The following is a 15,067-nucleotide window of genomic DNA, read 5'->3' as shown; positions in this document are numbered from 1 at the left end:
AGGATAATTAGTACACTCATGTTTACAAAATGTAATCAGTCTTGGTGACCCTTAACTCATTTCTCACTAACCCCTCCCTCCCTCTTCATTTTCCAACTCTAATAACCACAGTTCTGTTCTTTTTCTTTTGAAAGTTTGATGTATTATTGTGACTCTTTCTTTTTCTCTTACTTTCTTTCTTCCTTCCTTTGTTCCTTTTCCTTCCTTCCTTCCTTCCTTCCTTCCTTCCTTCCTTCCTTCCTTCCTTCCTTCCTTCCTTCCTTTTATTTCTCTCTCTGCTCCCACTTATGAGTGAGAACATATGGTATTTCTCTTTCTGTGCCTGGTTTACTTCACTTAACACAATTTTCTCTAAATTCATCCAAGTTGCTGCAAATGACAAAATTTCATTCATTTTTGTGGCTGAGTAGTGTTCCATTGAGTTTATATGCCAAATTTTCCTTATCCAGTCATCTGCCAATGGACATTTAGATTGATTCCAACTCTTGGCTATTGTAAATATAGCTGCAATAAACATGGGAGTGCAGGTGTCCCTTCGACATGACGATTTCCATTCCTTTGGGTAAATACCCAGCAATGGGATTGCTTGGTTATATGGCAGTTCTATCTGTTGTTGTTTGAGGAACCTCCATACTACTTTCCCTATGGCTGCACTAGTTTACAGTCCCACCAACAGTGTGGGAGCGTTCGCCTTTCTCCACATCTTCCTCAGCATTTGTTTTTCTCTGTCTTTTTTTATAATAACCTGTCTAATTAGGGTGTGATGACATCTCAGTGTGATTTTAGTTTGCATTTCAGTGATGTTGAGTCATGTTGAGCATTTTTTCATGTGTCTGATGGCCATTTATATATCTTCATATGACAAATGTCTATTGAGCTCCTCTGCCCATTTTTAATTGTGTTACTTCTGTTCCTATTGTTGAGCTGTTTGAATCCTTTGTATATTCTAGATATTAATCCCTGGTTGAATGCATTGCTTGCAAATATTTTCTCCCATTCTGTAGGTTGTCTTTTCTCTGTGTTAATTGTTTCTTCTGCTGTGCAGAAGCTTTGTAGTTTGATATAATCAAATTGGTTTATTTTTTCTTTTGTTGCCTCTGCTTTTGGGGTCTTTTTCCTAAAGTCTTTGCCCAGTCCTATATCCTGAAGTGTTTCCAATGTGTTTTCTTTTAGTAGTTTTATAGTTTCAGGTCTTATATTTAAGCCTTTAATCCATTTTAGGTTGATTTTGGTATGTGGTGAGAGGTACGGGTCTAGTTTCACCTTTCCACATGTGGATTTTCAGTTTTCCCAGCACCATTTATTAGAGAGGCAGTCTTTGCCCCAATGTATGTTCTTGATGCCTTTGTCAGAGATCAGTTGGCTGTAAGTATGTGGGTTGATTTCTGGGTTCTCTACTTTGTTTCATTGGTATGAGTGTCTGTTTTGATGCCAGTACAATGCTGTTGTCTTTACTGTAACTTTGTAGTATAGTTTGAAGTCAGGTAGTGTTATGCGTCTGGATTTGGGGGGGTTTTGGGCGGTTTTTTGTTTGTTTTTTTTTTGTTTTTTTGCTCTGGATTACTTCAGCTATTTGGGTTCTTTTGTTGTTCCATATGAACGTTACTATTGTTTTTTTAATTCATGTGAAGAATGTCATTGGTATTTTGATGGGGATTGCATTAAACGAGTAGATCACTGTGTGCACAATGTTAATTCTTTCAATCCAAGAGCATGGAACATCTTTCCATCACTTTGTATCCTCTTTTTCAGAAGAGATTTGTAGTTCTAATTGTAAATATCTTCCATATCCTTGATGAAGTTGATTCCTAGGTATTTCACATTTTTGGAGACTATTTTCCATGGGCTAGCTTTCTTGATTTCTTTTTCTGCTAGTTCACTGTTGAAGTATAAAAATGCAACTGATTTTTGTGTATTGATTTCATATCTTGCAAGTTTACTGAAATCATTAATCAGCTCTAAATGTTTTTTGGTAGAATCTTTAAGGTTTTGTTTATATAGGACAAATGTTTTTTTTATTTTTGTTTATTTGTCCCATGTCTTCTGCAGACAGGGACAATTTGACATCATCTTTTCCAATCCAAATTCCCTTTATTTCTTTCTCTTGCCTGATTGCTCTAGCTAGTACTTCCAATACTATGTTAAATAGGAGTGGTGAGAGTGGGCATCCTTGTCTTGATCCTGTCTGTAAGGGAAGATTTCATCCTGTGAGCTCTTCCCCATTGAAGATATTGACAGTGGGTTTGTCATATATGGCTTTTATTGTGTTGAAATACTTTCCTTCTGTACCTAATTTGCTGAGTCTTTATCATGAAGGGAAGTTAAGTTGTGTCAAATGGTTTCACTGTGTCTACTGAGTTTTCATCCTTGATTTGCTTAATGTGTTGTATCACATTTATTGACTTGCATATGTTGAACCATCCTTGCATCTCTAGGATGAATCCCAGTTGATCGTGATGTTTATATTTTTTTGATGTGTTACTGCATTCTGATTGCTAATATTTTGTGGAGGATTTTGGCATCTGTGTTCATCAAAGATACTGACCTATAGTTTCCTTTTTCTGTTCTATCTTTGTCTTGTTTGTGCATCAGGGTGATATTGGCCTCATAGTCTGGGAGAATGGATTCTGGTTCAATTTTTGGAATAGTTTGAAGAGAATTGGTATTAATTCCCCTTTAAAAGTTTGGTAGAATTCAGCAGTAAGTCCATCTGGTCCTTGTCTTTTCTTTCTTGGCAGACTGCTGATTTCTGCTTCAATTTCATTACCTGTTATTGGTCTGCTCGGGTTTTCTATTATCTTCATGGTTCAAGCTTGATAATTTCTGTGTTGAGAAATGTATCCATTTCCTCCAGATTTTCAAATTTGTTGGCATATAGTTGTTTGTAATAGTCTCTTATGATTCTTTGTATTTCTGTCATATCAGTTGTAATGTCTCCTCTTTCAGTTCTGATTTTTGTTATTTTGTCTTCTCTCTCTTTTTTTTGTTTAACTTTGTGAATGGTTTGTCTATTTTGTTTATCTTCTGAAAAAGAATAACTTTTCCTTTCATTGATCTTTTGTATTGGTTTTTTATATCTTTATTTCATTTAGTTCTGCTATGATCTTAATTATTTCTTTCCATCTACCAATTTTGGGGTTAGATTGCTGTTGTTTTTCTAGTTCATTGAGTTTTAGTGTTCAGTTGTTCATTTGAAAACTTTCTATTCTTTTGATATAAGCATTTATTGAAATAAACTTCCCTCTTAGTACTGCTTTTTCTGAGTCCCACAAGTTTTGGTATGATGTGTCTTTATTTTCATTAGTGTCAAGCAGCTTTTTAATTTCTTGTTTAATTTCTTGGACCCATTTGTCATTCAGGGGCATGTTGCTTAATTTTCATGTGTTTGTATAGTTTCCAGAGTTTTGTTTGTTATTGATTTCTAGTTTTAGTCCATTGCGGTCTGAAAAGATAGTTGGAATGATTTCAATATTAAAAATTTGTTGAGATTTGATTGATCTAACATGTCATCTATCTTGGAGAATGTTCCATGTGCAGGTGAGAATAATGTTCATTCTGTAGTTGTTGTATGAAATATTCTGTAGATATCTGCCAAGTTCAATTGGTCTAAACTGTAGTTTAATTCCTGTGACTCTCTGTTGATTCATTGTCTAGATGATCTGTCTAATGCTGAGGGAGGTGTGTTCAGATCCCTAACTACTATTGTATTGGGGTCTATCTCCTTCTTTAGGTCTAATAATGTTTGCTTTATATATCTGGGTGTTCCAGGTTGGGTGCATATATATTTCAGGTTATTATGTCTTCTTGCTGAGTAGACCCCTTATCATTATATAATGGCTTTTTTTTTGTCTCTTTTTATGGTTTTCGTATTAAAGTCTATTTTATATGATATAGGAATAGCTACTCCTGCTCATTTTTGGTTTCCATTTACATTGTATACCTTTTTCCCATTCCTTCACTGTTAGTCTATGTGCATCTTTACTGGTGAGTTAAGTCTCTTGAAGACAGCATATACTTGCATCTAGCTTCTTAATCCAATGTCAGTCTGTGTCTTTTGAGTGGGGAATTTACTCCATTTACATTTATGATTGTTATTGAGAGATACTGTCTTACTCCTCTCAATTAATTGCCTTTCCTATGGTTAATTTAAATATCTTTTGTTCCTTTCTTACTTTTTATTGCTTGTCTTCAGTTTTCATTGAGTTTCTGAGGTGTTATGGTATAGTTTCTTTCTCTTTCTTAGAGTTATCATGGGGTTTGTTCTTCCTAGTGTTTTCATGTTGGTGATTAACATTTTTTGTGTTCCAAGTGCCAGACTTCCTTAAGGATTTCTTGTCGAGGTGGTCATGTGATGGCGAACTCCCACAGCATTTGTTTGTCTGGGAAATACACTATTTCCCCTTCTTTTATGAAGGATAGCCTTGTTGGATAAAGTATTCTTGATTGGCAGTGTTTTGTTTGTTTGTTTGTTTTTAATACTTTGAATATGTCATTCCAATATCTTCTGGTATGTAGAGTTTCTGTTGAGAAGTCTGTTGTTAGTCTGATGGGGATTCTGTTATATGTGAGTTGATACTTTTGCTGTTTTTAGGATTCTCTTTTTCTTTGACTTTTGACAGTTTGACTACAATATGTCTTGGAGAGGACCTTTTAGGGTTGAATCTCTTTGGGGACCTATGAGCCTCTTGGATCTGGAAGTCCATATCACTACCACTACCTGGTGAGTTTTCTACTATTATTTCATTGAATATGTTTCTGATGAATTTTCCTTTCTTTTCCCCATCCAGAACAACCATAATTCAAATGTTTGTGGGCATAAGGTGGTTTTCTAGCTCTGTTAGACTATCTTCATTTTCTTAAATTCGTTTTTAACTGCTAGCATTATTTCAGAAAGACTGTTGTTGAGATCAGAAATGCTTTCCTCTGCTTCCACTAGGCTGCTGCTTTACTCTCGATCATAGTTTTTATTTCATTGAATGAGTCTTTCAGTTCCAGGAGATCTGCTACATGCTTTGTTATAGAATTTATCTCTTTGTAAATTTCATCCTTCAAGTCCTGGAATTTTTCTTGTCTCATTTTTTTGTCTAACTGAGTCTGTATCTCGCTGAGTTTGTTTAAGATTGTTACTTGAAATTCGTTTTCAGACATTTCAAGGGTTTTCTGCCATAGGGGATCTAGTACTTGAGAATTACTGTGTTCCTTTGGTGGTGTCATATTTCCTTTTTTTTTTTTTCATATTTCTAGTCTCCTGTTGAGCAGTTGCTCTTTCTATTACTCTGTAGGGTTCTTTGAGGAGAGAGATTCCCTCCTGTCAATGTGTTTTATATCAATTCTTGCAGAGAGTGTATTTGTATTAGTTCTGGGTAGACTTAGTAGTGTGGTCTCCATGTGGGTACTTCTCCTGTATTCAATGTTGGAGTTGTATGTGAATGCCTCTGTGGAGTATTCACTGAAGCATTTAGTGATTTCTTGTTGAGGTTAGTTGGGATGTCTAGGATGTGGGCTAGCTCTTGAAATCTTGGGTGAAGTGCCTGTATTCCTTGTCACTCTTTGGCTGGGGTGAGTGATCCTAGGTGGAATTGTTGGATCCCCAGCTAGTGTTCTGTGACCCTGATGGGTGCACTGGGGTATACTGGATCTCCTCAGCTTGAAAGAATGACCCTGGGCAAGTTTTCTCCCCTTGTTCCTATAGGCCAATGTTTCTCCTGGGTTCTTGATTCCATTGGTTGGGGGCTGGGTTAGAGTTGGCTGGGTATTTTCTTCTGCACACTCTTTTGCTATCCTGGTTTCTGTATTCTCCAGGTTTTTGTATATGTATCTCTCCCTGGGTGAAGGCAGTCATCCTCATTGCACATGGGGTGAAATTCCCTCTGTGAATTGTGTTATCGGGGTGTGGGTCTGTGCTAGCTTACCTCTTTGTAGTGTCTCCATTTGTGAACCTTCTTGTGTCAATGCATCGTGACAGTGGTGGATCCTGCCCTCGGCCAGTCTGAGTGTGCAGATGTTGTTGTGTGTGTGACTATCAGCAGTGACAGTGGAAGTAGGAGTGGTGCATGCAATAGCATCCAGGATCTTGTACTCAGGTAGGCCGGCTACCTCTTCAGCATTTTCAGGGAGTCATGCCCACTGCCACTATGGTTGATGTGGTGGTCAGGGTGGGGATTCTTCACCCAGCTGATCTTACTGGTGCAATGACTATGGTAGCAGGACCCACGCTGCATGCAGCTGTGGCAGGGATCCCACATACAGCAGGGTCAGCTGATGAAGCTGCTTGGGTAAGGGTCCAGTGTGCAGCTGGTTTGGCTGGTAAGGTAGAATGGATGACCTCTGACAATGGCTGCTCACTGAAGGCAGGTGTGGCAGGGGCTCTTTGCACAGCCAGGCTGGCTAGTGAGGCAACTTGGGAAAGGGTCCCAGATGCAGCTGGTCTGGCTGATGAGGCACCGTGGAGGGTCCCTGGCAATATCCAATGTACTGTAGGCATTGTCAGAGGGTCCCACCCCACACTTGGTGGATACTGCTTCAGCGTTAGCGGAGAGCCCCACAACTAGCAGTCACACTGGTGTGATAGTTATGGTGACGCAGCTGCACTGCACACAACTATGGCAAGGGGACCTGTAACAAGCTGAGCTGGCTGTTGAGGATGCTTGGACAGGGATCACACACATGGCTGCTCTGCCTGGTGCAAAGGTAGCATAGACAGCAACTAGCAAAGACTGCAGCACCACAGGCGGCTGCAGCAGGGGTCCCACACACAGCCGTGCTGGCTGGTGCAGCAGTGTGGGCAGGGATCATGTGAACAGCTGGTTGGTCAAGGCTGTAAAGTCAGTTTGGATCACTTCCTGTAATGGCAGTGGCTGGAGCCATGCTGCAGGCAACAGTAATGTGGGATGGGAGGAAATTTACGCTGGGAAGGCAGGTGACAGTCCCAGGTCTTGATAATGTCACTGGTGAGTGCAGCACTGATACCAGTGTGCATGTGCTGTTCTTCTTCTATGGGAGAAATGCATCCTAGGTATATCTAGACCACCATCTTCCCCCAAATTTTAATTTGTTACCATAATATATAGGATAATATTTTAATGATGTCATTTTAGGAAAGAATTCCTAAACAACATAAAAAAGCATAATAATTTTTTTAAATCATGGATGAATGTTATTTAAGAGGAGAATTTATGCATAAGTATATAACTATAACAAAGAAAGAATGCACACATCCATTTGAGTTCAATGGTGTTTACAACTAATTCATCACAAGCACTTACAAATTTCTTTGTTCAATATCTCCACTCACACTGCTTCCGTTGACTAGCTTTGGGGAAAAATGTTAACGCAAAGGAAAAAGCCAACCTACAGACAATGAAAACATACCTGTACTGCCTACAACTGACAAATAACTCAGTTATATAAAAACTGCAACGTTACTGAGGAAGTGAAAAAAAAGAAGAAACAAAAGAGCCAAAGATGAAGTCAAGGTATTTACAAAATAGAGCAAGTGTATGATCAACAGGTGCATAAAAATATACTCAGCCTAAATTTTAAAAAAATGCAAGTCAATTCAATATTGACAGTTCATAATGCACCAATAAAATTTAAAAATATTTTTAGTCTAATAAAACCAAGTACTGGTGGAAACACGGGTGGCTGGCCAATCCATAGTTGGGCCTGGAGAGACCCTACCACTAGAAGCCAGAGATTCAACAACCCCATGGACACAGTGTAAAATTTTGTTCATTCTGCTGGAGGGGCTAAAACTAGACTCCAGTGTGAATACAGTGTGCTTTACAACAACCAGAAGAACTCCTCTCAACAAGCAGAATAAAAAATTACTACCAAGGGTTCAACATGAGAAAATAGTGCAATCCTATGCCATACTTAGCTTTGGATGCAAAACTTTCACTGCTATTAGGGTGCAGTGCTCCAAAGTCAAAGAAAGAATGCACAAACAGAAACTTTATACAAGTGTTCACAGCAGCATTATTCATAAGAGACTATATATTCAAACAGCCCAATTGTCCTCAGCTCATAAATGTATACAATTAGGTGGTATATCCATGCAGTAGCATAATATTACAAAGAAATGAAGTAATGATTCATGTTGTCACAAGCATAAACTTTGAAAATATTATACTAAGTAAAAAAAGCCAGACCAAATGCAACAAATTGCATAAATATATATAAATGATATACCCAGAATAATTAAATCGATAGAGATAAAAAGTAAATTAGTGCTTCACAAAATCGGGGTCAGTAGGAATTGGAAGTAGCTTCTAATGGGTTCAGGGTTTCAATTTGGAGGTGATAAAATATTTTGGAACTAGACAGAGGTGATGGTTTTGCAATCTTGTACATGAATTAAATGGCATTGAATAGTATACTTAAAAGGCTACTTTTATAATATGTGAAATAAATCTCAATAAAGCATATATATAAAAATAGTCATTAGCAATTTCAGAAAAGTACCTAGATTACACTGAATAATCAATTCAGTAGACACAGTAAGAAAACAACTATGTCCTGAAAGATAGTTTTGAAGAAAATTTTCCAAAATACACAATAGAGAAATAAAAAGAAAGAAAATATGAGAGAAAGTTTATGAGAAACAGAGACTAGTAAGACAAGTTTCAGCATAAGGGTAAGAATTACAAAATAATAACATAAAGAGAGTGTAGAATAGACAATATTTTTAAAGATTGCATTTTTTTGTGATTTAAATTTATTTCAAAAGACAACACTATGCCTAACTTTCACTTGTATAATCCATCAGTTTTTTTGTCACTTTCCACTTCTTCAACTCTAGGCTGCTTCTGATCTAATGTTCTTTGCAGTTATACCATATTTACATATACAGTATGTAGCATCATGTTATATTTACTTACACCCTAAGTATCATCATATATATATATATCTTCATTCAGTAGAATAGAAGTACTTTCTGCTCGACATTAATGATTTTGTTTATGGACAAATATCTGTCTTCTCTTTTAGTTTCATAGTAATTGTTTTGGTTCTATTTGTAACCCTTAATAAGACATCACTTTGCTTGTCATCTAAAAGGATGGAACATACAATGTTTGAAAATTAGCTCTTGTGTATGTAGGTCTCACAAAATTTTATTCTTTCAGCAATTGCTGTGGTTCATCTTTTATCACCTTCTCCAGGTTTGCCGTGGCTCTGGGTCCAGGCTCCTGTGAGGGTGTGAAGGGAGTCCCAGGGGTGAGTCTCAGCGTCCCTGATTACATAGTGTGAAAGCCAGTGAACCCTGAGCGTCTATTTCAGATTTACCCCCTGGACTAGAATTGTACACATTTGCTCAGAAACTTCACATCAACTGTCTCCTGATTGCTAAAATGTGTTATTCCTTTCAGGACTGTTTCTTCAAAAGACACAGTGAATGTGTTGATTCAAAGGGTCAGAATAAAGCACATTCCACTTAGCGTCATATTGTGTCATTTACTTTACCACCTAACAATTGATTCTGTGCTCTGGGGAAAGAAGCCCCCTTGTTAACTATTTGATTTTCTCAATTTTAGGGCACAAATGTGTTTCCATTTCTCTCCTCTATCTTGAATGACAGTAAAGAGATTTACAACCAACAAAGGTTTGATGTTAAGTATTTTTCAACAAAAATGACAGCTTTAAGAGTGGCAATTTCTTCATGCCCTTCTTAATCAGTAAGTAAAACCCCATTTTTCTGACCATCTATCAGTGTAATTAGCTAAAATGTAATCACATATCCATAAATTAAATATATTTTAAAATCTCTTTAGTAAAAAGTAGTTGCCATTTTAAAAATTCATCCGTGTGTCACATGGCAATCTAGAAATACAACCATTAAAAATACAAAACTTCTGTACACACATGATGATAATCTCTAGATTATGAAAAATCTACCCTTCTAGCCTTTCCCCCTTCAGTTGCTCCAGGTGAATGTGAGCTTTTACAAAAACAACATTTAGCTGACTCTCCTCTGGTACTTGGAGATAATCAGCTGGCTTCCTTTCTGTCCTGCTGGACCACATGACGACCACCTCAGCATTCTCATGTCAAGTTCCCTGGTGACCAAAGAACAGAACTCTGTATGTGATGGATACATTTTCTTTTATCAACTTAAATAAAAATCAATTACTACTATGTTTTTCTTTCTAGAAAAAATAGCAATATCTTCACAAAAGTCTTGCTAGAATGGATATATTTTTATTTCTGAATGTCATCCTGCAGAATTTTACCTTAAAGCCTGTCACAGGCTTTTCAAGATGTCTGATCATTCCTGGGCATTTCAACCTATGATTTACACGCAGATAAAAATAAGAACAAACAAGAAACAAGCAATACAATCCACCAAAAACATTCTTTCTCTCTTCCATTAAGGAGGCAGCTTAAGTGGTTTTAAAAAATCAATACATATTTGATTAACATATATTATCTCAATTTAATCAGTGATAGCACACAGTAGGAGCTCATTAAATATTAAGTTAATGATGTTGTAAACAACTCAGTTTTATTTATATCAAGACAAGACTTGCTATGAACCACATTCACAAGAATCTTTATAACATGGAAGATATTTTCAGGCATGGGAAAATTTACCATGGGAAAATAGGACATTGCAATTTCCACTTCCACATTGGATACAGAAAACAAAAAGAGTGTTGTTTTAACAATAATGAAAAGAACAAAAATCCAGATAAGCCACAAGTCAAATCATTTGGGACACATCAGAATGCAGAAGACATCAGGAAACACAGAGGCCTGAAATCTCAGGAGCAGGAGACCTTTCTAAGGAGACACTACACAAAAATACAGACTCACATGTGGTAGAGAATGTGCAGATGTGGAATTAGTCAAAGAAACAGGTAAAAAGAAATCAGCCAAACATTCATGAATTTTTAGAGGCCAATTTTGTCCTGATGTGTCAGTTATAACACCTGGAGAACCTGGACATGATGGAAAGAAAGTTTGCATTCATTTGCCAGATGCTTGAAAGAAAGCTGAGGGATGAATAGAAAAGGCAGAGACTGTCACCAATACAGGCAAGCAGGGTTGACTGAGATATGTGCATCAGACATGACCCACCATGCCCTGCCTAGACCCATCTCCCTCACAATATAGAAGACTTAAGCCCAGGACCAAGGGGCAGGCAAAGACCTCCTGCAGCTGGAAAATGGTAGCTGGAAAAGAAGCAAAACCTGGAAAAGAAGCAAAGCCCTGTACTGCTGAGGGGAGGGCAAGAAGCCATCCTGGGACCGGGATCAATTACTAAAAGCATGGAGGGTTCTGCTGCCCCTCGGGTGTAGAGGATAGGACAGGAATCTTCAGAACAGGTAGAGTTTGGGCACAAAGAGCATTTATAAGAACAAAGCTGGACCACGACAACTGAGAGTTCCCCTGCCCCTCACCTGGAGCCTAGAACCAAGTCACCAGCAACACTTTCTACCCCTGGGGAGGGACAGGAGCATTGAGAACACCCCAGCTGAGGCCCAAATATCCATCAAGAGCTGAAAGCTGGGCATGGAGCCCTACAGCTGAGGAAGACTTTCCCACAGCCCCACTCCTGTCCTGTACCTGAGGCAATAGCAGCCTGTGGAGGAACTGAAAGCCTGTGTTCAATGAAAGTCATGTTAACAGCAACAAATCTCCAAATCAGCTTTCCTCTTGTCTTGATTTTATCAACTCCTCATATTAATGGTCTCACAGTGTAAGAGTAATGCCCATTTCTAGGGATAACTATTACTTCAGTTTATTTGTTCACCACATGATATCCAGCATTAAATAAAAAGTTTATACACACAAAAAAGGAAAAAACCAGAACAAAAAGATCCCACACTCTAAAGACAAAAAATCAATACAGCCAGACAGACATGACCCAGATCTTGAAAAACTAAGATAAGGACATTAAAATCATTTTGAGTAATATGGTGAAATATCTAGAGAAAAAGGCAGCCAGCATCCTCGAGCTCATGCACATTTTCAGCAGAGCGATGAAAGGCAGCCTCTGTGTCAGGTCGTCACCAGGCCCTGCTGCAGAAACACTCATTGTCTCACAGGCAAGACCCAATATTTCTGGCCATAGCTCCTACAGGAACCAGAAATATGCCTCAAGATGGGAACGGGCACGGATGCGATGCCAGGCCTCCTACTGTCTTCATTTTCCTGCACAACTCCAGCGTTTCTGACATACAAATAATTCTTGCTTTTTTGTTTATGATTTAAAGGGGGGTAAAATATCTCATTTATGGACTGAGTAGGAGTGTCAGCTAAACAATCATGTCACTTTCTCAAAGGTGGGAGGCAACCTAGGACCACCAAGTGTGAAATGATCCCAATGGAAGTAGCAGATGCTGCAGGGAAGTCAAGTCAGTGAGGACAGGACGATGCTGCTTTATCAGTGTGGGGGGGAACATCAGTGATCTTTGCCAGAGCAGGCTCAGTGGAGTGGAGGAGGTGACAGAGTACAGTAGACCAAGGAACATATGGGGGTGAAGAAGAAACAGCCACTCTGGGCAGCTCTTTTGCCAAGTTCTGGGAATAGAATAAACTAAAATGAAGGACTGGGAAATATATGTTTCTTATTCTGACATGACAGACAACAGGGACAACATCCACGTACCCTTGGCATCTATATTCATGTACCGAGGCAACTCATTTCCATGTAGAGTAAAAATACTCACCACCTCCTCTAACAGAGAGGACATTGATGTAAGAAAGAGAAACGACACTCACATACACTCATCAAATACCTCACGTCAGGAACTTTATGTAAACATCTCATTATGTCTTCAGAACTTTGTAAAGTACAAGTACTCACTTCTAATTTAGAAATGAGGAATATGAGAGTCCAAGAGCTAAATGCACTACTCAGCATTAACAATTATGAATGCAAAGAGCCTTCAGGCTCAGACACAAACATTGAGGTTAGCGTTTCTCCACTGGGCAGTTAGGGAGCAAGTATTATACAAGAAATGAATAGACAAAAAGTAGATTACACATCTGAAGAAAAATGAGCTCAGCAGTAGATAGTTATTTGCTATTCAAAGTAGATAGCTATATGCCATTAAAATGATGCATAACAGACAGCTGCTTCCCAGGACCTCAGAAATGAGATTGATGTCAGAATGAAATTCACAAGTGGGTCAGGAGCAAATTTATTGTAATGTGAAGACTCACTCCCAGGTGAGCCAGAGTAAACTCTCGAAGGATTCAAGGAATCTGTTCTGAAAACAAAGCATTGGATACTCATATGGGGGAAAGTCTCGGAGGAAAATGTCACATTGACCATCCCAACAAATTCCAGGGGAGAAGATGGCCTGGCTCAGTAAGATCATCATCAACTACTATCGCAGGCAAGGGTGGAAGAGGCAATATCCTGGCCATTAAATATGTTATTTCTCCAACTCAATGTTTTTACCATTGTAGGCACAGTCAATTCTGAGAAGGTCGAGAAATTTCTAAAATTATTTTTAAAATTTTAATTTATCAATATACAATGTAGTTGATTTTCATGTCCCTTTACCAATTCCTCCTTTCACCCTCCCTCTTTCCCTCCCCAAAACATCATACCTGTTCACTTAACAAGTTCAAGAACTTATTGATTCTTGTGTCTTCTTCTCCCCTCCCCCCATGTGTTGTATATTTATTTATTTATTATTGGCTCCCACCAATTAGAGAACATGGGGTATTTCTTTTTCTGTGCCTGGCTTATTTCACTTAATAAAATTTTCTCTAATTCCATCCATGTTGCTGGGAATGGTAGTATTTAATTCTTTTTTTTACAGCAGAGTAGTGTTCCATTGTATAGATATACCACATTTTCCTTATCCACTCATGTGATAATGGGCATTTAGTCTGGTTCCATTATAAATAGTGCTGCAAAAAACATGGGAGTACAGGCCTTCCTTTGAGATGATGATTTCCATTCCTTTGGGTATATACCCAACAGTGGAATAGCTGGGACATATGGTAGACCTATCTGTAATTGTTTCAAGAACCTCCATACTATTTTGCATAAAGTCTGCACCATTTTGCAGTCCCACCAACAGTGTAGGATTTTTTTTCTGCATCCTCACCAGTGTTCATCATTCTGAGCCGTTTGGATATTAGCTATCCCATCTAGAGTGAGATGGTATCTCAAAGTCGTTCTGATTTGCATTTTCCAAATGCTGAGTGATATTGAACATTTTTAATGTGTTTGTTGGCCATTCATATATCTTCTTTGAGAAATACCTATTCACCTCCTTTGCATATTTTTTAACTATGTTACTTGATTTTTTTGCTGTTAAGTTGTTTGAGTTCCTTGTATACTCTGGATATTAATCCTTTGTCAGATGTATATTTTGCACATATTTTCTCCCACTCTGCTGGTTGTCTTTTTTCTCTGTTAATTGTTTCTTTTGCTGTACAGAAGCTTTTTAGTTTGCTTTAATCCAATTTGTTTATTTTTCCTTTGGTTGCCTGTATCTTTGAGGTTGTATTCATAATCTATACCAAATATTACTTCCTGAAGTTTTTCCCCTATCTTTTCTTTAAGAAGTTTTATTGTTTCAGGATGAATATTTAATTCTTTAACCCACTTTGAGTTGATTTTGGTATATGGCAAGAGATACGGGTCTATTTTTATTCTTCTACATTTGGAGGTCCAATTTTCCGAGCACCATTTACTGAAGACACAGTCTCTTCCCCAGTGTGTGTCCTTGGTGCCCTGGTCAATGATCAGATGGCTACAGGTGTATGGGTTGATATCTGGGTTCTCTATTCTGTTCTATTGATCCGTGTGTCTGTTTTAATGCCAGTATCATGCTGTTTTGTTTACTATAGATTTGTAGTATAGTTTCAAGTCAGATAGTGCTATGTCTCCAGCTTGCTTTATTTATTTATTTACTTATTTATGTATTTATTTATTTGCTCAGGATTGTTTTGGCTATTTGGGGTCTTTTGTTATTCCATATGAATGCTAGAATCGTTTTTTCCATTTTTGAGAAGAATGTCATTGGGATTTTGATGGGGATTGCATTGAATCTGTAGATCATTTTGGGTAGTATGGACATTTTCACAATGTTGATTCTTCCAA

Source organism: Cynocephalus volans, chromosome 4, assembly GCF_027409185.1.
Source record: "Cynocephalus volans isolate mCynVol1 chromosome 4, mCynVol1.pri, whole genome shotgun sequence".
NCBI lineage: Eukaryota > Metazoa > Chordata > Mammalia > Dermoptera > Cynocephalidae > Cynocephalus > Cynocephalus volans.
Note: the sequence above shows the minus strand (reverse complement) of the source record.